This window comes from Bos mutus, chromosome 7 (assembly GCF_027580195.1).
Source record: "Bos mutus isolate GX-2022 chromosome 7, NWIPB_WYAK_1.1, whole genome shotgun sequence".
Lineage (NCBI taxonomy): Eukaryota > Metazoa > Chordata > Mammalia > Artiodactyla > Bovidae > Bos > Bos mutus.
Window position 1 is genome coordinate 67509946 of NC_091623.1, and position 20038 is coordinate 67529983.

Sequence of the window (20038 nt, forward strand, 5' to 3'; positions counted from 1 at the left end):
AAGAGAGTTCCAGAAAAACATCCACTTCTGCCTTATTGACTATGCCAAAGCCTTTGACTGTGGATCACAATAAACTGTGGAAAATTCTGAAAGAGATGGGAATACCAGACCACCTGACCTGCCTCTTGAGAAACCTATATGCAGGTCAGGAAGCAACAGTTAGAACTGGACATGAAACAACAGACTGTTTCCAAATAGGAAAAGGAGTATGTCAAGGCTGTATATTGTCACCCTGTTTATTTAACTTATATGCAGAGTACATCATGAGAAATGCTGGCCTGGAAGAAGCACAAGCTGGAATCAAGATTGTGGGAGAAATATCCATGACCTCAGATATGCAGATGACACCACTCTTATGGCAGAAAGTGAAGAGGAACTCAAAAGCCTCTTGATGAAAGTGAAAGAGGAGAGTGAAAAAGTTGGCTTAAAGCTCAACATTCAGAAAATGAAGATCATGGCATCCAGTCCCATCACTTCATGGGAAATAGATGGGGAAACAGTGGAAACAGTGTCAGACTTTATTTTTCTGGGCTCCCAAATCACTGCAGATGGTGACTGCAGCCATGAAATTAAAAGACGCTTACTCCTTGGAAGGAAAGTTATGACCAACCTAGATAGCATATTCAAAAGCAGAGACATTACTTTGCCAACAAAGGTCTGTCTAGTCAAGCCTATGGTTTTTCCAGTAGTCATGTATGGATGTTAGAGTTGGACTGTGAAGAAAGCTGAGCGCCAAAGAATTGATGCGCTTGAACTGTGGTGTTGGAGAAGACTCTTGAGAGTCCCTTGGACTGCAAGGAGATCCAACCAGTCCATTCTGAAGGCGATCAGCCCTGGGATTTCTTTGGAAGGAATGATGCTAAAGCTGAAACTCCAGTACTTTTGCCACCTCATGTGAAGAGTTGACTCATTGGAAAAGACTCTGACACTGGGAGGGATTGGGGGCAGGAGGAGAAGGGGACAACAGAGGATGAGATGGCTGGATGGCATCACCAACACGATGGATGTGAGTTTGAGTGAACTCCGGGAGTTGGTGATGGACAGGGAGGCCTGGCGTGCTGCAATTCATGGGGTTGCAAAGAGTCGGACACGACTGAGCGACTGAACTGAACTGAACTGAAAGGAGCTAGGTCCATCTTTCCTCCAGTTTCTTCAGGCTGATGTGAAGTACATTTTAATCTGTTTGATAAATAGTATCCTTAGTGAGAGTGGAGACAGAGATTACCATTTGCCCTAGATATTCCATGTTTCCTATATCAATTGTTTTTGATATGTTGTTGATGGAGCCCCTAAATTGAAAGCAGAGGGAGTTCTGGTAAAAATATAAATTTTTTTTAATAGCACCTCTCTAAATTACTGAAATGAAACTCCTTGGACTGATTCCTGAAAAGTATTAGTCTCTCAGTTGTATCTGACTCTTTGTGACCCCATGGGCTATAGTTTGCCAGGCTCCTCTGTCAATGGAATTCTCCAGCAAGAATACTGGAGTGGGTTGCCATTTCCTTCTCAAGAGGATCTTCCTGACCCAGGGATAAAACCTGAGTTTCCTGCATTGCAGGCACATTCTTTATAGTCTGAACCACCAGGGCTGGCCCCTGCTGCTGCTGCTGCTGCTGTGTCGCTTCAGTCGTGTCAGACTCTGTGTAACCCCACAGACGGCAGCCCACCAGGCTTCCCCGTCCCTGGGATTCTCCAGGCAAGAACACTGGAGTGGGTTGCTATTTCCTTCTCCAATGCATGAAAGCGAAGTGAAAATGAAGTCGCTCAGTCATGTCCGACTCTAGCGACCCCATGGTCTGCAGCCTATCAGGCTCCTCCGTCCATGGGATTTTCTAGGCAAAAGTACTGGAGTGGGGTGCCATTGCCTTCTCCGAGGGTTGGCCCCTAGATAGCTTCGTTTTAAACAAGTTTCTCAGGTGATTGTGATGTACCCTTGAGTGAGAATCACTGTCCTATGTGTGACCACTGCTTTTAGGTATTTATTAACTTATCTCATGTACACAACATAACTTATGGCCCTTTTCTACAATAAATTTATGATGTAGTAGAAACAATAACAAATAGGGAAAAAGTAATATGTTAGTGGTAAGAGGAAGGGATGTAGAGAAATGGAAAAGCTGAGCCTTGCAGTCACTCATTCATTCATTCGTTTGCTCATTCTGCAACTTATGTCCCAGAAACTGTTAGGTGTTTCATAAGTATTTGGCAAATACTTAGTTCTACTATTCCTTCATCTATAGACCCTAACTACCTTATTTATGTCTAATATGTTTCAGAAGGTTCTTGCTTTTATATTTAGTTTCATTTTTCTTCCTTGTCTTACTCTCCTTAGTAGAACTGAATATCCCTAAATAATACAGCAAACACATATGGCAATATTGGAGGCATTCCTAAATACCATTAACAGAAAAAAGGTGAGCAATCAATAATCTCATTATGATTAGATTAGGATAGTACTCTTGGTGGTCAAATAAGAGGTTCTTAAAGTGGGATCTGAATAATCTTAGGATCATATGAGCCTATAACCTTTGAAACTAAATACAAAATTGTTTGCATGGGTGCCTTTCTGGAGATCTATGGCTTTTATTAGAGTTTCTGGAAAAACTTTTAAACTGATAGTCTGGATGCCATAAACCCAGTACTTACAACAGCCAGGCATGTAGAATAAATGAGACAGTACTCAGGGTAAGAAGCCATGCTGGTAAGTAGAAGGTAGATGCCTCATCTAAAGGAAGCATTTCCCTCTGCCTCAAGACCATTGTTGCTCTGTAAGAACTCAGGCCTGATGGCCAAGTATTCTCATTTTTCAAGTGAAACCAAATATATGATTTTAATTTTTATTTTGGTAAAACTCTCAGTATATTTTCACTGGATGTAGGATTCTGGGTTGATAGTTTTTTTTTTTTTTTTTTTTTAATTTCACCCCTTGAAAAATGTTGGCTACTTCTTTCTAGCTTTTATTGTTTCTGCTTAGAAATACTTCAGTATTCAAATTGTTGCTTCCTTACAGTTAATATATTACTGTTCTTTGGCTGCTTTCGAATTTTTTAATCTATTTTTTTGGGTTGTTTTTAGAACTTGATTAGGATATTCATTAGAATCATATATTAGGATATATTCTGATATCAGGATATGCATTTCTTTGTATTTATCCTGTTTATGCTTGTTCCTCTTTTTTTTCCTGTAGATTTATGTCCTCTCTCAAATTGGGGAATATTTCAGCCACTGATTCTTCAAGTATTGTTTTAGCCCCAAACCTCTTTCTCATTCCCTTCTGGGGACTTCAGTGACACAAATGGTAGATCTTTTGCCCTACATTGCTGAGGGTCTTGGGCTATTTTAAAATCTGGTTTTTCTTTGCTGTCCAGATTGGGTAGTTTCTATTGATCTTTATGTTCCCTGTTATCTCCATTCTGCACTGAGTCCATCCAGGGAGTTTTTTGATTTCATTTATTTTATTTTTAGTTTTAAAATTTTTATTTTGATTTTTTTTTTTAGTTTCTTCTATTTCTTGGACTTTCTATATTTCCATTTATTTCAAGAGTGTAATTTCTTGTTGGAACATTTTTTATGATAACTGCTTTAAAATTCTAGTCAGAGAATTCTAACATTTGGATAAACTCAGTGTTGCCACTGTTGCTTATCTTTCCTCATTTGAATTGAGAATTTACTGGTTCTTGTATGACACATATTTTGGATTGCATTTTTTTTTTTAAAGTATTTGGTTATGAGACTCTGGTTGCTGTGTAAATCTGTTTCAGTGAGCAATAGACCTGTTTAGGTTCAGAAAACCTGACCTAGTTCCCTTTTGCAGGCTTTAGTTCCAATGTTAATTTAGTTTTCAAACTTTTGCAGCATTATTCTACATTATTCTACTCTGCTTATTAATACTGAGGTAACTTTGAAACCTGAGTGGTATTCTGTGCAATAGTTCAGTTTTTAAAGTTTTTGCTTTATTGATTCTAGTCAGTTTCACATGGAGTGCTTGGGTGTGCTTGTGATTTTATTCTCACATATAAAGAATCCCTTTTTCCAGGTCCCTACTCTCCTTAGTCTAAGCTCATAATGCCCACCATTTAGTTGGGAGAGGGTGGAGTGCTCCTCTTTGCAGATATTCCCTTAGTGCAGGGCAGGTGTTGTAGGCAGGGCTTCTTATACAGTCTTCACAGTGCCTGATGGGGAAGAAGGAGGGATGCTGCCTCTGTTTATGTTCACGTAGAGCATGATGGGCTTCTGGATGGGGTGAGGAAAGAGGCTCTGCCTCTGTAGCTATTGCAGAGTGGGACTGGTTGACAGGACACTACCCAGTTGTTCATGTTTACTCGCTGAGCCGTGTCGGACGCTTTGCAGCCCCATGGACTGCAGCACACCAGGCTTCCCTGTCCTTCACCATTTCCCAAAGTCTGCTCGGACTCATATCCATTGATTTGGTGATGCCATCTAATCATCTCATCCTCTGTTGTCCCCTTCTCCTCTTGCCTTCAATCTTTCCCAGCATCAGGGTCTTTCCTAATGAGTCAGCTCTTTGCATCAGGTGGCCAAACTATTGGAGCTTCAGCTTCAGCATCAATCCTTCCAATGGAATATTCAGGGTTGATTTCCTTTAGGATGGACTGGGTGGGTCTCCTTGCAGTCCAAGGGACTCTCAAGAATCTTCTCTAGCACCAGAGTTCAAAAGCATCAATTCTTCGGCACTCAGCTTTCTTTATGGTTCAATTCTCACATCTGTATGTGACTACTGGCAAAACCATAGCTTTGACTTGACGGACCGTTGTTGGCAAAGTGATATTTCTGCTTTTTATTATGCTGCCTAGGTTTGTCATAGCTTTTCTTCCAAGGAGCAAATGAAAACCCAGTAGTGTCATAGTATCGGCAGCACCCAGGGAAGAGGGAGTGTGGGAGACTCTGGAGGCTTTGCTTGCTTGGTGCAGTGTGTGAATGTTTGACTTGGCTCTTTTCCACAGTTGCTGTGATACGTAATGTGAAGGGAAAGAGGCAGGTTTTTTTCTTTTCTCTTTTTTGTGTGTGGTGTTGGCCTGGAGAAGGAGAGATGTTGTCAAAGGGTTCTGTCCCCCACGACCGTATTCCTCACTGTGCTTTGGATAGCAAAAGCAGTCTTTTGTTGTTTATATCTCTTACCCCTTTGTGGTGCAGGGTTATAGCCTGCTGTAGTGTCAAGGCCAAGACAGATAAGGGATAAAAATCAAACCAAACCAAAGAACTCATCACCACATTGTTCCCTGAGTTCATGGATCCTTAGCCAGCCTTTTTCTCTGCCATTCATAATCTTCTGACATATAGTTGTTCTATATATTTTGTTTGGGCTTCCCTAGTGGCTCAGACAGTAAATAATCTGTCTGCACTGAGAGAGATCAGGGTTTGATCCCTGGCTAGGGAAGATCCCCTTGGAGAAGGTAGTGACTACCCATTCCAGTATTCTTGCCTGGAGAATTCCATGGACAGAGGAGCCTGGCAGGCTACAGTCCATGGGATTGCAGAGTCGGACATGACTGAGTGACATTCATATTCACTTTCATATATTTTGTTTAGTGAGATGAATACTGTGGGATGTGCTTACTCCATCTTTCCTAGCAGCCTTGGTTCCTTTCTGGTGGCATTGTAATATCAAAGAACGAGTAGGACGTGAGGTTCTAACCTAACCATCTTTATTTTTTTTGTTGAATTTTAGATTAATCACCATAAGTGGAAATGACCTATCATGTCAAACACTTAGTAAAAATAAATTCATTGTAAATATAATGTTACATGTGCTGTTAAATAATCGCAGTCTACTGAGTTTGTTGCTCAAAATTTTAATGCAATATTTTAGACATGTGGAGAGATATAGAAAGAGCAACATTTTCCCCCTTCTCTTCCCTTCCCTTTCTTTTCATTTCCTTGAATTACGAGGTATCTAGCATGCCTCGCCTTTCATAAGTAAGGAGTAGGCATAGGATCAAAGCTTGGCCAATTGTGTGCTGTCCCAGGATTCAATTCATGAGCAAAGGAACAAAAATGACTGAATGGATTTGAAATCCATTCACTCTGGCAGCTATGGGGCCCTGTAGGAGAAGGCAGTGGCAACCCACTCCAGTACTCTTGCCTGGCAAATCCCATGGATGGAGGAGCCTGGTGGGCTGCAGTCCATGGGGTCACTAGGAGTTGGATGTGACTGAGCGACTTCACTTTCACTTTTCACTTTCATGCATTGGAGAAGGAAATGGCAACCCACTCCAGTGTTCTTGCCTGGAGAATCCAGGGACGGAGGATCCTGGTGGGCTGCCATCTATGGGGTCGCACAGAGTTGGACTGAAATGACTTAGCAGCAGGTAACTTTTACTTTAGTTGCCATTCCCTAAAAGAGTAGCGCCTAGTACAGGGCTTATGGGCAGGTCGTGTGTTTTGAGAAGTAGTTCCAAGCAGCAGTTGTAGAGGACAGGGAGGATGAAACAGGTAAGAGGGAGAGCCCAGTCAGAGCTGCACTATTCAAGGCAAGCTGATCACTACTCTTGGCAAGTGAGGCTTAATCATGCTGGGGACTATATGTGGAAGCACGTAGAAAGCAGTGCAAAATTATCCAGGTGGGGATGGAGGAGGGTAACGTTTTCCAGGAGCACATGCCCCGTTGCTTGCCACATGAATTGCTCCCTCCTTCACATCTCTATATTTTGTTTTTGTGCCAGAATAGCTAAGTGGGCTGTTACAAGCAACCTATGTGGCAGAGAAATCCCTATACAGACGCGACCGTCACATTGTACCTGTGTAACTGCTTTCTGTAGCAACGATCAGAAGAAAAAGTTCACCTAAGAGGATGTGAAGTGGGGCCAAGCAGAATCCCACACATATTTATGTTAGTTCCCCTTTTCAGAACTCCACAGATGCCTTATTGTCCTTCCTCAGCTTAATACAGTGAGCAATTCCCCAATCAGTTTATAACAAATTCTTTTTTTTTTTTTCACATATGTTAGCTAGAATGAGTTTCTATTGACTGTAACCAAAGAACCCTAACTGACACTTTCATTAATCTGTTCTCTTTCGCTGGGAGACAGTTTCATCTGTGGTGAAAGTCTATCTCCTTAGTTGAATCTTGGCATGTCCATCAAAATGCTTAAGCTGTGCTTCAAGGACCATATGGGTGTTAGAATCTTCTGGCCCCAGAAGCTGAAGTATCCCAGTTAGCTTCTGATCCTTCACAATCAGGCCTAACTTATTTACATAGTATTTAATGACATGAGATGCTTCAGTTTTGAATAGATGTAAGGAGGCAGCAAATTGAAAAGGCAAGCTAAAGAGATACAGGTGGATGTTATCACATAAATAGTATTTGGTTTTCTGAAATTACAATTATGACACTCCTGAATGATCTCTGATCCCTCTGTATTACAATGTGACAGATGTTATATTGCTGTGATTTCTCTAGTGATGCTTGCTGTTGCTTCCTTGTCATCTTCAATAACAAAGCAACTAGACAGATTAAATTGAAATGATTTATTCTCTGTGAATGCCATAGTCAAAGCATGCTGTCATAGTAACAGGTTAAAGCTTTTCCACTAGGAGTTTATTATGCACAATATGGTGGTACAGCTAGCAACCTCCCCACATTCCATTGTATCGATGACACAGTATATGCATTTCTAGGTAGAAATTGATAGAGAGGGCTTTCGTGATTATCAGGAACAAAAATGTTAAATGCAAATTATGTTGAAGTACCACATATTAAAATAAAAGTCCATATCATTAGTGTACTTTAAATTTCCCAAAGTAAACATAATAGCTCAGTGGGACCCAGATCAAGACACAGAATGTTATCAGTACTACAGAGGCTGCCTCATATCTGTCAAGTCACAGTTCCATGTCTTGTATAACCAGTCTTGCGTTTTGCCACTTTAGATTAATTTTGCCTGACTTATTCATTTTTTGTGTATTCTATTTAAAATTTTATTGATGTATGTCTACATGTAGTGAAATAAGCCTTAAATGGTTCAGTTCAATGAATTTTGAGAAATGTGTGCATATAACCAATAGCTCTATCAAAATATAGAACATTCTCCTCACCCCAGATTGCCTTGTGCCCTTCCTCAGCCAATTTGCCATCTGTGGAAAGCAACCACTTTCCTGAAATCTTTTGCTATAATTAGTTTAGCTTGTTCCTGAAATTCACATAAATAGAATGATAGAATATATACTCTTATATCAGGCTTTACTTTGCTCATTTAAAGTTTTTGAGATTCTAGAAGTGTTGCATGTGTAATTAATTTGACTTTTCTATTTATGAGTAGTATTCCATAGTATAGACTACAGTTTGTTCATTCAGTCCTTTGATGTGGGATAATGGACTAGTTTCTAGTTCTTGCCTTAGTGAATGTGCTTCTACAAACCTTCTTGGACAAATCTTTTTGTAAAAATAGGATTTTACTTCTCTTTGATGGAATTTTTGGATCATAGGTAGGTGTATGTTTAACTATGTAAGAACTTTTCAAACCATTTTCCAAAAGGGTGTATAATTTTGTACTGTCAAAAACAATGTGTGAAAGTTTTTGTTACTTGAAAATTTTGTCATTATTTGGTGGTCATTTTTTTTTTTTTTTTAATTTTTGCCATTCCTGTCAGTGTGTTTGGTATCTCATTGGTGGTTTTCATTTATAATTACTAATGATTTCTCATCATTGATGAACATCAATTTATCAATATTTTCTTTGAAGGTTAGTGTTTTTTGTGTTCTAAAGGATCTTTACTTATCCTAGGGTCATAAAGACATTCTCCTTTGCTTTAGAATATGTGGCTGTTAGGGTTGGCCTTTAATCCATATTACACTAACTTTTGTGTATGATTTCAGGAGTGGTATGTAAGAATTTCCAGTAGTTTCAGCTCTTTATGTTGAAAAGACTCTCCCTTTTCATCTGTTGATTTATTTGTTCATTGTTAAGTCAGCACCACTATTTCTTGATTACTGTAGCTTTAGAATAAATCTTGAAATCAGAAATAATGAGTTGTCCAAATTTTTCCCCCTTTTGTAGGACTATTTTGGCTATTCTAGATCTTTTTTTTATTTCAATAGTTATTTTTAGAATCAGTGTATCAAATTTTATGGTGAAAAGTCTGCTGAGATTCTGGTTGAGATTGCATGGGAAAGAATGGACAATTTAATAACCTTAAATCTTTAGTTGCATAACATGATATATCTTTAGGTATATACTTAGGCATTTAAAAAATATCTCTCAGTAGTATTTTATAGTTCTCAATTGAGAAGTCTCCATACATCCTTTGTTAAATTTACAACTAAGTATTTAATGTTTTTTGAGGCTGTTGTATGATAATAATCTTTAGAAATTTTTTTCTCAAGTTTTTCATTGGTGGTATATAGACATACAAGTATATATTGACTTTAACTCTCATGGCCTTGATATCTACAATATATGCTTCCACCAGGTTTTCATAGGTTCATAGGATTTTCTGCATTCTTAATTGTGCTGCATTTGAAAAAGTATAGTTTTGCTTCTTCTTTTCTAATCTTTGTAACTTTCATTTAAGTTTCTTTCATTAATTATTGGCTAGGACCTCCAGTACAATGCTACATAGACATCTTAAAAGTCAACATCTTGGGCTTATCCATGATAGAAGGAGAGAGAACTTACTCTTTCAGCATTGTGTGATGACAGCGGTAGATATTTTTAAAGAAATAGGTGCTCTTTTCAGACTATGGCAGTTCCCTTCTATTCCTCGTTTGATAAAAAACTTTTTTTGCCAAAAGCTTTCCTTCATTTATTGAACTGCACGTGTCATTTCCCTTCATAGTTAATATGGTAAATGATATTGATTTATACAAGTGGTTAAGTTAAGTTTGCATCCCTAAGATAAATCCCAGTTGATCATATTACATTGTGTTTTAATATATTTCCAGATATAATTTGCTAGCATTTCATTGAGAATTTTTGCATTTATGTTCATGAGAGACATTGGCCTGGGATTATAGTTTGTAATATGTTTGTCAGGTTTGGTGTCAGCATTATGGTAAACTCAGACAAAAGTTAGGAATATCTTCTTATATTTTTAAAAAGTGTGCATAATAATGCACTGAGGAAACCAGAACTGAAAGAGACACGTGTACCCCAATGTTCATCGCAGCACTGTTTATAATAGCCAGGACATGGAAGCAACCTAGATGTCCATCAGCAGATGAATGGATAAGAAAGCTGTGGAGTATTACACAATGGAGTATTACTCAGCCATTAAAAAGAATACATTTGAATCAGTTCTAATGAGGTGGATGAAACTGGAGCCTATTATACAGAGTGAAGTAAGCCGGAAAGAAAAACACCAATACAGTATACTAACGCATATATATGGAATTTAGAAAGATGGTAACAATAACCCTGACAGCAAAAGAGACACTGATGTATAGAACAGTCTTTTGGACTCTGTGGGAGAGGGAGAGGGTGGGGAGATTTGGGAGAATAGCATTGAAACATGTATAATATCATATATGAAACGAGTGTCCAGTCCAGGTTTGATGCACGATACTTGATGCTTGGGGCTGGTGCACTGGGACGACCCAGAGGGATGGTACGGGGAGGGAGGAGGGAGGAGGGTTCAGGGTGGGGAACACAGGTATACCTGTGGTGGATTCATTTTGATATATGGCAAAACCAATACAATATTGTAAAGTTAAAAAATTAAAAAATAAATAATTAAATAAAATGCTTGAAGAACCAAGAGAAGGTCAATGAAACAAAGATACTAGCATTTGCCTTAAAAAGTATGCATAATAATGAATTATTTTTCTCAAATGTTTGACAGAATTCACTAGAGAAACTAAATTATTTCCTTCTCCTTTAATATTTAAAAGAATTCACAAATAAAATTGTCTTGACCTGGAAAAGTTTTAAGTAAAACTCAATTTTTAAGATACATGGCTATTTAAAATTTCTTTTTCTACTTGAATTAGTTTGGTAGTTGTGTATTTTGAGGATTTGTCCATTTTATCTTAGTTATCAGTTTTATCGATATAGAGGTACTTTTTAACATTTTTAGAAAATATGGAAATTTCCCCTCCTTTATTCTTGATATTGTCAATTTGAAGTTTTATCTTTTTCTTGCTCAATCTTGCTTAATATTATTTTATTAAATTTTTTTCAAAGAACCAATATTTGGCTTTATTAAGTTTTTCTATATTATCTTTTTTTGGTCAAGCTTTTCATTTGTTATCTTTGTTATTTACTTCCTTCTACTTATTTTAAGTTTAATTTACTCTTGTTTTTCTATCAAAATTAAAAGTTGATTAAAAAATGATTAATAAAGATTTAAAATCCCTAGCAAGATTAATCAAGGAAAAACATTTTAAAAAGGACACCACACAAATTACCACCATCAGGAACTACAAAGGGGACATCAACAGATACACATACTATAGATTTTAAAATAAAAACAATAAGAATTTATGAACAATTGTATAGTTTAGCCACCTGATGCAAAGAGCGAATTCATTAGAAAAGACCCTGATGGTGGGAAAGATTGAAGGCAGGAGAAGGGGACGACAGAAGACAAGATGGTTGAATGGCATCACTGACTCAATGGACATGAGTTTGAGCAAGCTCTGGGAGATGGTGAAGGACAGGGAAGCCTGGAGTGCTGTAGTCCATGGGGTTGCAAACATCAGACACGACCGAGTGACTGAACAACAATATACCAATAAATTCTGCAGTTTGGATGAATGGGCAAATTCCTTGAAAGACATTAACCATAATTAACACAGAAATAAATAGAACATGTATACAGTGCCATATTTACTGAAGAAGTTGAATTCTTGATGATTGATTATATTCTCTCCCCCAGTTCAGTTCAGTTCAGTCGCTCAGTCGTGTCCGACTCTTTGCGACCCCATGAATACCTCTAATTTTAATGTTTTTACCCCAGGTTTCTACTAAGTATTTTAAAGAGATAAAGTTGCAATTCTGTACAGACTTTCAGAAAAGCATGATAAAGGGAAAGTTTCCCAACTCTTTTTATTGTTTTGTTTTTTGAAACAATAAAATATATCTTTCAAAGATAAAATAAGAGTAAAATTTCAGGCCAATATGCTTTATGAATATAGACATACAATTTTCTAAAAAATTTAGCAAATCAAATCTAGTAACATGTAAACAGTATAATACAACATGGGCAATGAGTTTATCCCAGGAATGTGAGGTTAATTTTCCATTTGAATATCAATTAAGATAATTCATCTCATCAACAGAATAAAATATAAAATCCATATAGTCTTCCTATTAGTTGTATAAAAGCATGCAACAAAATTTGATGCCCCTCCTCATATTACCTCTTATCAAATAAGAATAGAATGGAAATATCTAAATCTGATAAAAGGAATCTATAAGAAATCTATGGTAATTAATGTTGAAAGCTATGTAAGACCTCTACACCTCTATATGGAAAATTACAAAACAGCTAAGAGGAATTATAGAAATCTTAAATAAATGTATGATATCATATCATGGACTGAAAAAATCATATTGTTCAGTTTTCCATCCTACCTAAACTCATCTATAGATCCAATTCCTACCAAAATCTCAGCAGGCTATTTTGAAGAAATACACAGCTGATTCAAAAATGTGTATGAAAATGCAATCAAGCTAGATCAGCCCAAACAATTTCAAAAAAGAACAAAGTTGGAGGACGTATAAAACTTGGTTTCAAGACTTACTATAAGTCTGCAGAAGATAAAACAATGTGTCATTACTATCTGTGCCAAATAATAGATTAACAAAAGAGATTAGAGAGCGTATGGGGAATTCTCCATAGTGTTTTCCCTTGGGCCATAGAAAGGGACCCAAAGGTCACACTGACAATGTGTAGGGCTGTGCATTGGTTATAGTTTCATTGCGGGGTTTTCTTATTGTATAAAACAGGGCATAGAGTCTTAGAGTAGAACTCTTATATCTGGTAATTAAGCAAGGTGACCAAAAAAGAGGCTTGATCAGTGTTTCCTGAGTACCTACTATGTGTCTGGTCCTGTGTTGGAAGTTGGGAGTATCACTATAGGCAAAATGGTCTAGTGCAGATTATAATCAATCGATGACATAAACAATGTGATTTCAAAGTATAAGAAGTACTATGAAGGGAAGTCAAAGGAGCTCACCTCTGAAGTAAGCAAACACTGCTCTGAGCAGTTTTAGTTATCTCTAAAGATAATTTGGTACCAATTCTTTCATTTGTCCTTTCTCTCTCCCTTTTTCCTCTCTTTTCTTGCTTTCTTTCCTTGTTCCTTCCTTCCCTCCCTCCTTCTCTCTCTCTTACTTTCTTTTTCCCCAGTTGTGTTCTAGACACTGTGCTAGCAGCTGGAAAAAAATGTAATAAAAATATTCTTGGTGTCTTCATGGAATTTATGATCTAGCTTTTTAAGTGATTAAATGTTTTAAAGTAAAGAAATGAAATTAAAATATTTTCACTTCTCTTGCAAAGTCACAAATAAGGGGAAAAAAGAAAGCCAGACAGATTACCTGCATCAAATTAAACCACACAGGTATTATTAGTGAAGTAAATTATGCACTGACCTTTGTGACAACACATGAATAAACTTTCTGTTTATTGTCAGTGTTTGGGGGAGAAAAAAGAGATTCCATTGACATTATTAAATAATGACCTTGATTATTGAAAACTAAGATGCAGAGAAGAACATCAACAGAATCTCCTGATTGCATTACAATTTTCTAGCAAGCAGGAGACTGTTTCTGGCTAGAAGACTTATCCTTTGTCTTCCGTTTCTAAAATTAATTCTATTTGCTTAAATACTCACAAAACATATAATTCTTACTTTGTCTGTAGTAAATAGAAATTATTGATAGATTTTAAAATGAGATCTCAAATTTAATAATATAGTTTTATAAGTGATTATTTAAAATTCCTTTTATTAAGGCCTAATTACTGTCTCTTCTATATAATGAGTCAATTGCATACCTAGTAAATGCTTCTAATAATCACATGAAATTTTAATGAATATACAATAATGGTCTTATTAATTTTAAATTAAATGTACTTGTTCACTTTTGAAAATAAATTGAAAATGCCACTATAAATAACTAAGGAAAGTGAATTCATTTTTACACAAGAGGAACTATTACTTTGGATATTTATAACTGTAAATATTCTTGTTCTTTTCAAAAAAAGAACTGATAGAATGTGACTGTTTTTCTGTGTACCATGAACATATAGGGATGATTTGATGTACTTTACATGGATTGTTTAATTTTTATGCAATAGTAAGGCAGGCCTTGTATTATGTTCAGTTTAAAGTGAAAGTGAAGTCGCTCAGTGGTGTCTGACTCTGTGACCCCATGGACTGTAGCCTACCAGCCTCCTCCATCCATGGGGTTTTCCAGGCAAGAATACTGGAGTGGGTTGTCATTTCCTTCTCTGGGAGATCTTTCCAAGCCAGGGATTAAACCCAGGTCTCCCGCATTGTAGGCAGACGCTTTATCGTCTGAGCCACCAGGCAAAAGGTCAACTGAAGATGTTCAGTTTAGAGATATGGAAAAGGTTATTTTGCTTAAGAGTCAAGCTCAAAATCATGTCTCCTAAGAGTTGATAACAGGATTTAAATCTGAACATCTAAAACCCAGGGAATTAAGCATTGTTTTTAGTGGAGTAATATCATTGACTTCATTTCTGATTTCCAGTTAGATTATAGTTAATTAGGTGCTTCATCAGAGTTGGCCATTTTCTTGGCAAATATATCATTTAAAAAACTTTGACTTTGTCAGTAACAATAGGCAAGTTGATAGCAATGAAAGCTGAATACTTTGGTCTGAAAAGGAGGAAAGTGTGGTGTGCTGGAGTGGCTCCCATTGACCCACCGAAAGTGAAAAGTGAAAGTGAAAGTGTTAGTCGCTCAGCTGTGTCTGACTTTGCAAACCCATGGACTGTAGCTGGCCAGGTTCCCCTGTCCATGGGATTTCCCAGGCAAGATTACTAGAGTGGGTAGCCATTCTCTTCTCTAGGGAATCTTCCTCACCTAAGGATCGAATCCCGGTCTCCCACATTGCAGGCCAGTTATTAAACATTAACTAGCACACCACCAAGTATAACTGTAAGCAACAAAGTCAAACATTCAAATACATGTTAAGGAAATAGGTCCCTAATGTCCTGTTCTATCTGCTTCAAGTAATCATAATAGTTTTTGATTGTTCACATATTAATAAAATTAATGAAAATTTAACCTTTGAGAGACATTTACAAGCTCTTTGTACTTTTATGTTCAGTGTAATGGAAACCCATAGGCAAATGCCCTATCAACTTCCCCCCTACTGCATTTCTACAATTATTTTATGTTTATATACACATATATTCCCTTTTCTTTTATACCTTATGCCATAAAGTATACTCTAGCAGAGTATCATCTAAGCCAGTTAATGCTGGTATAAACCAACATATTTCATGTTTTATTTTACATTCACTTATTCCTTCTTCAGGTTTCCTCCTCACTTTATGTATATCTGAGTTTCTGACCTATGTTATTTTCCTCCTCTCTTAAGAAACTTTTTTTTTTTCTTAACATTTCTTGTAAGACAGCTCTACTAGCAACACATTCTCTCAGTTTTGTTTGACTCTAGTCTTTATTTCTCCTTCATTTTTGAAGGATAATTTTGCAGAGTGCAGAATTCTAGCTTAGTGGTTTCTCTCTCTCAACACTAAATGTCTCATGTCACTCTTTTGCTTGCATATCTTCTGTTGTTCTTCAGTCACTAAGTTGTGTCCGACTATTTGTGACCCCATGGACTGCAGCACACCAGGGTTCCCTGTCCTTCACCATCTCCAGGAGTTTGCTCACACTTATTTCTATTGAGTCCATGATGCCATCCGACCATCTCATCCTCTGTCACCCCTTTCTCCTCCTGCCTTCAGTCTTTCCCAGCATCAGAGTCTTTCCCAATGAGGGTCATGTTTTCTGCTGCTGCTGCTGCTAAGTCGCGTCAGTCGTGTCCGACTCTGTGCGACACCATAGACGGCAGCCCAACCCGTTCCTGCATCCATGGGATTCTCCAGGCAACAGTACTGGAGTGGGCACGTTTTCTGAGGAGGAGTTACATGTAATTCTTACCTTTGTTCCTCTGTAGGTAAGGTGCTTTTCCCCCTCTGGCTTCTGTCAAGATTTTTTTTCTTTATTGTTAATTTTCTATAGTTTTGCATAGGTTTTAAAAAGTTGTTAGAAAAGATATTTATATATGCTGCTGCTGCTAAGTCACTTCAGTTGTGTCCGACTCTGTGCGACCCCATAGACGGCAGTCTGCCAGGTTCCCTGTCCCTGGGATTCTCCGGGCAAGAACACTGGAGTGAGTGGGTTGCCATTTCCTTCTCCAATGCATGAAAGTGAAAAGTGAAAGTGAAGTCGCTCAGTCGTGTCCGACTCCTAGGGACCCCATGGACTGCAGCCTACCAGGCTCCTCCGTCCATGGGATTTTCCAGGCAAGAGTACTGGAGTGGGGTGCCATTGCCTTCTCCGATATTTATATATACCTGTATATATATCACTTAAATCAATTCTAAAATTCTCATCTCAAATTCAGCAGCAGGACAGATAACTTCTTTGGGATATTATTATTTTTGCTTTTTCTTCTTCTTCACTTCTTTTCCTCCTCCTATTTTTTCCTGTCATCTGCCTCCTTTTTGTTTTTTTTCAGAGTCTGTGAGGCCAGAGCAGAACTTCACTGTTCTGTGTGGTGGACTGTCCTGGGTTTTACTAATTTGTTAAACCTGTAAGTACAAAAGTATTTTCAAATGAATAAATGGCACTATTTACATGAATTTATTTAGAAAGAGTGTGGTTGAGGAGGAAAATCAGATGCATAGTTTCTATAGGAAAAACAATTCTCCACATGCTTAAGTTGTTTTGATTAAAAAACACAACTCTGGAGGGCAGAGTTTTATTATGTAAAACTGTGTCTTCTTAGATGATTTGTTCATTGCTTGATTAAAGCCATATCTAAGAATTGTCATTTGAAAAGATTCTTTTCTGAAATTTGTACGATTGAAAACTCAGAAACATTGATTGTATTAATGTTGCTATTATGTGGAACACTAGCCAAAAGTGACCATTCAAAATGCATTGTCAGGATGAGGACTATTTTATAAACAGACAGCTTTTCAACTAACAAATACAACTCTGAACCTCGGTCTAGTAAAGCTGAATATCATGAGAGTTCATCTCTTCAAAGAAATGTAAAGTTTTGGGCAGGTGTTTAGAATCACAGAGTCTATGAGTGCTTGGTGCTTAATTCTTAGAGCAAATTGCCTTTTCCTTTGTAAACTCATTTTGTCTCTACAGCATCCTAAATTTCACGGTTAGTCTCCTATGGCTTTGGGGCAGGGGCATCACAGAGAATCTCCTAGTACTGAGTTTGCTTTTTAAAACTGGTGTTACTTAATTTCATAATAATAATTGATGGTCAATGCTATTTAAAATAATTAAAGAGGCTTTTCTACCCTCTTGAAAACCTGTTCCACTGTTTGGAATCATTACTGCTGTGAAATGTTCCTTTGTCCACCAAAACAACAACAACAACAAAATCCCTTCTTTTTCCTTAAATATTATCCTGGTATTTCCTTTCATCTTTTTTTTTTTTTTCCCTATGAAGATGGGAAATTGGCTACTGACTTACACATCGTGAGAACTTGCATAATTATAGACAATTGAATTGCATATTAACTCCTCTCTTCTAGACTTATATAAATCTAATTTTATAAGACTAATTGTCTTAGTTGGTTTACAGATTGGCATATTTTCCTCCTCTATGTTGGTTATTTTAGTCCTCATTGAGGCTCAACTTTCAAAATGCTTTGATATATTCTGCTGTTTCATTTTACACAAGAGTGGAAAGTCAGTGAAGAAGTTCCTTAAAGTTCTCTGTTTCACATTTATGGAAATGAAATCCTCATCCTCAAAGTGACAGAGGTGGTGAAACTCAAACTAGATTTTCTAAACTACCTGAGTGTTATTTCCTCATTCCTTTAGATTTCCTTCTATTGTACGTGTTTTGAGACAGAAAGTGTTCTTTTATGTTCAGTATGTCTTGTCAAAACTGTAGCCAATTTCAGCATACATTTGTTTGGTACTGAATAAGCAGTAGATATGTATTTCCAGGTGGTGCAGTGGTAAAGAATCTGCCTGCCAATGCAGGAGATGCAAGAGATGCAGGTTTGATCTCTGGGTTGGGATGATCCCCTGGAAGAAGAAATGTCAACTCACTCCAGTATTCTTGCCTAGGAAATAGCATGGACAGAGAAGCCTGGTGGGCTACAGTCTGTGGGATCGCAAAGAGTCGGACACGACTGAATGCACGCACTAGATACTGACCAGATGCTGAGTTCTGAGCATAAATAAACCCTTGAGATGCTTATTAGGGAACATCTTAAGAGCTGTAGCACAGTCTCAGTTCTTGAAGGAGTGAATAAAGTAATGCTTTGTCACAGGATTTATTCAGTTCTCCAAGTGGCAGACACAGGAAATTTTGTAAAGGTCGACTATCTAGATGTTTCCTATTTATTTTTTTGAGCACATTCTTATTCTCATTTCTTATTCTTCCAAGTTTTTTTTCCCTGCTTTTTTCCCTTAAAGTTTCCATTTCTATACTCTGTTACATTTCCCACAATCTTTGTGATTAATTTAGAGTCTTTCAAATTGAATTTTTGGTGACAAATTATTCTGAAATCAACTTTAAATTGACACATTCCGAGCTCACTTTTTTAAGGGAAGGATGTTGCTACCCTTTGACTCTCATTGCCATTGTTACCTCCTGTCAGCTTTACTCATTCTACCTTCTCCAACATGCTTTGTATGTTACAATCAATCCAGTGCTGTTCCTTGTTCACGGCTCATCTTCCTTACACCTACATTCATCCTTCACTGTTGAAATAGTTCTTATTCTTCAAGGACTTGTTCAAATAATACCCCCTTCATTTGACTTTGCTCCACAATAGTTTATTTGAAATCACATTATATTTTGGCTCAGAAAAATAAGTAGGACCACTCCTCCTCTTTTTAACATCTTCAACTAAGAGTCCCAGAGAAAAATGCTTTCCTTCCTGATAGCAGTGTATCACAGTTTGGTTGATGTTTGGGAGCTGATATATTAAGATTAACCCAGAAAACTGTCTCTACTTTAGAGTAATACTTGTGAAAATGAGTAGGCATTAGGCTTTCTTTGGTATTGAACAGCACATGCTCTTAAAACTATGTTCTTCAAGAACCTATTTTAGTTAAGAAGAAAAAAATCTGTTTAAATCTGGATCTACTAATAATCACTGTATTAAAAACATAGCTAGACAATCTTGCATTTTATTTCTCTGGGGCTCAGGCTTTACTTGTGGTTAGTCATGTGCAAAGCAGAATGAAAACTTCCACTGTCAATTTACGTTGATTCCCATCTGCCGTGAATGGTAACCCATGATCTCTTTTCCATTGGGTATTTTTGTTGTGTTCTTGTTTCTATTTTACAAAGAATCTGCAATCACTTATTCTGTGTGCCTCCCTCAGCTCTTGAAGAGAGACAACACTTGAAAACATAATGGCCAGATGATCTCAGGATGCAAGAATCCTTCAGATGTTTGCTGAGAACTATTGAAAGATGCTTCAGTCTGACAAAAGCAGGAAATGTTAATTTTCAGTTCTTTTATAAATAGAGGGATGATCTGTAAAGGGAAACTGTTGTCACAGCAAATATACACTTGAGTGATTCAAACCTAATTAGTGGTTTTATGATTCACTTTGAATATATTTACTGTAATAACTGATAAACTGCTTTTCAAATTCAGCTGTTGAATAGATTCTATTTTTTAAAAAAATAAAACAGCTCTGAAAATTCATTTTCCTTTTTTTATTATCAAATATACACCTTTGTCCTCCATATATGTGCTATATCTAACCAATAATTAGCTGCTTCCCTCTCCTTTCTCTTCCCATTTTACCTCTCTTTGCAAAATTCCCAAAATATTTACTAGAAGAAAATATATTAGTGTTATCTGCTTATTTTTAGCAGCAGAAGTATGT

General features: G+C 37.2%; 1 long non-coding RNA gene across 1 annotated transcript in view; it reads left to right on the top strand.

Moving 5' to 3' along the window:
• Positions 1–19792, top strand: part of LOC138988638 (uncharacterized) — a 134969-nt gene extending 115177 nt beyond the window's left edge. The window contains exons 3-5 of the long non-coding RNA XR_011464909.1: positions 15898–16109; positions 16674–16748; positions 19526–19792. This is a non-coding gene — a long non-coding RNA (uncharacterized lncRNA). The remainder of the gene's footprint in view (positions 1–15897; positions 16110–16673; positions 16749–19525) is intronic.
• Positions 19793–20038: the final 246 nt, after the last annotated feature.